The sequence below is a fragment of the Abrus precatorius genome, unplaced genomic scaffold, assembly GCF_003935025.1.
Source record: "Abrus precatorius isolate BTA unplaced genomic scaffold, Abrus_2018 Scaffold7, whole genome shotgun sequence".
NCBI classification, from domain to species: domain Eukaryota; kingdom Viridiplantae; phylum Streptophyta; class Magnoliopsida; order Fabales; family Fabaceae; genus Abrus; species Abrus precatorius.
The window spans coordinates 22,451,282-22,453,822 of record NW_020874417.1 but is presented as its reverse complement, the minus strand read 5'-3'; the positions used below and the strand labels follow the sequence as shown (position 1 = coordinate 22,453,822).

Below are 2,541 nucleotides of genomic sequence, written 5' to 3'. Positions count from 1 at the left end.
AAGCTTATGACGGAGATATGTTGCTTCGAACAACATGAAGCAGAATCCTTACTCGAGGCATGAGAGCAATTTGCAGAGCTTTTGAGGAGATGTCCTCATCATGATTTTTTGACGTGGAGACAGGTACAAATTTTTTACAGTGGCCTATCAATCACTACTAGGGCTACAATTGATGCCGCAGCAGGAGGGTCCCTCATAAGAAAAGATCCAGATGATGCATACAAGCTGATAGATGAGATGACATCTTCTAGCTTTGAGTGATACACTGCTGACTCTTATGATATCAAGAGGAAAGAGACTGTCCAGTTTACCAAGCAGAGAGCAGCAGCCCACTAATGAACCAAATGGCAGCCCTTACAAAGCAACTAGAATCTTTAATGAAGGCTCAAGACTAACTTGTAAGAGCTCCTGCAAGCCCAGAATCTAAGCAAGAGGAGGCAAATTTCATAGGCAATCACAGTTGAGAGTGGAGGAGTAATCATCCTAACTCTTGGGAGAATGTCTTTGGAAGTCAAAATTCAAGTGTTTATTGCCCTCCTTATATGCAAAGTTAGGGAGCAAGACCTGAAGGAAAAGAAGCTCCTAGATCTCAGTCCAACTTTCAAGAACAGATGATGCAATATATGCATTACTCTGATAAAAGGATGATAGAGCTTGAATCCAAGTTGGACCAACATATTGAGAGAACTGATAAGAGGTTCGCAGAGGTTAAATCTGAAATAAGCCAACTCTTCTAAAATGAGTGCACAATTGGAGTAAACTACGAACCTCCTGAGTCAAAGAGTGATCGGAACACTGCCATATCAGCTAGAACCTAATCCAAGGGAGCAATGCAATGCCATCACCCTTAGAAGTAGAAAGAAATTACAAGAATCACAGAATAGAGGCACATGCACACCCAACTTGTTGAGAAGCACGCCCATGTTGATTCTACATGCACGCCCCTGCTACAATAGAAGCACGGTCGTGCATCACTATGAGTAAGACCGTGCTTCAAGCGATGAGCCTGAAAAAGAAAAGAAGGAAGAGCCTCTTTTTCAACCATGGCCCTATGAGCCTACGATACCTTTCCCACAGCGGCTGCAAGGTCACCCTCCTTATGATGAAGAGTTCCACAAGTTCTTAGACTTATTGGGCAAAGTGCACATCAATATGCCTTTAATTGATGCTATCTCCAAAATGTCCAAATATGCTAAATTTTTAAAGGAGATTTTGACCAATAAAAGAAAGTTGAGAGCACATGAAACTGTGAAGCTCACCCAGGAGTGCTAAGCTATAGTCCTTAAAAAGCTTCCACCTAAGCTTAAGGACCCAGGGAGTTTTACTATTCCTTGCACAATTGGAAAAACTCATATTGATAAGGCTTTATGTGATTTAGGAGCAAGTATTAATCTTATGCCTTATTTTGTTTTTAGGAAGCTTGGAATGCATAAACCTAAGCTGACCACCATGTCACTTCAGCTGGCAGATAGGTCAATCACATATCCCAAAGGCATAATGGAAAATGTACTTGTAAAAGTTGGGGAGTTTATATTTCCTGCTGACTTTGTGGTACTTGACATGGAGGAAGATGATGATGTCCCCATCATACTAGGGAGACCGTTCTTGGCCACTGCTAGAGCCATCATAGACGTACAAGAAGGAAAGCTCACACTGAGGCTAGATGATGAGGAAGTTGTATTTTTTATGATAATTTAAAACTTTTTTCCTCATGGAACCCAATTTTTCCAGATAGAAGAGCATGTTGAGTGATTATTATTGGCATTATACTTTCATTTGGAAACTAATAATTAGCTAAGTTCCTTAATTTTATGCTCTACATTAAATTTTAACCCACAGATGTGAGTTTTGAGCCTTAAAGGGGATTTTTTTATCTTAATTTAATTAATTATACCCCTTTCCTCATTGTTTTGTGTGATTATCTTCTTAAGATTTGTGCTCTAGAACTTGACTTGAAACCGACTTAAGACTTCTCTTTTTAATTGCATGTTTTTAATATGATTGAGGCATAATAGGATTTTTATTCTTGTCCTTCACATGTTTGAGATACAACTAGTTGCCCACTTTGAGCTTTATTGATTTTCTTTTGTCCCTTACATTAAATTTATAAAATATTTTAATGACCTTGAGTTTATGAATGAAGCAATTCAGTTGTTGAATTGTTTGATTAATTCTCCTCTATATCTCTCATGTGCAAAAAGAAAGAAAGAAAGTATGAAAAAAAATGAAAAATAGAAAAAAAGAAAAGTAAAAAGGTTTATATATGATTGAAAGGAGAGGAGTAAAGATACTGTTCATATACAAAAATATAAACATTACTCCAAGAGCTTCATTTGTAAACTTAGGGGATGTTTATAATTTTTATAATTTATTACCCCTTTCTATATCCTCTTTCTTTCATTTATCTCACCTCAAATTATTATAACCCCTTGGCCACATTATAACCTGAAAAAGACTTCATAATTTTTACTTACATTTAATTTATTTAGTGGAGAGTCAGTTCATAGTCAAGTCTATGGTAGTACACTCTTCTGTAGGAGA

At 37.2% G+C, this 2,541-nt stretch overlaps 1 non-coding gene across 1 annotated transcript; it reads right to left on the bottom strand.

The window, feature by feature from the left end:
- LOC113873918 lies at positions 1-107 on the bottom strand. The gene has a single exon (XR_003505984.1). It is a non-coding gene; the product is annotated as a small nucleolar RNA R71 (small nucleolar RNA).
- Between the last annotated feature and the right edge of the window lie 2,434 nt (positions 108-2,541).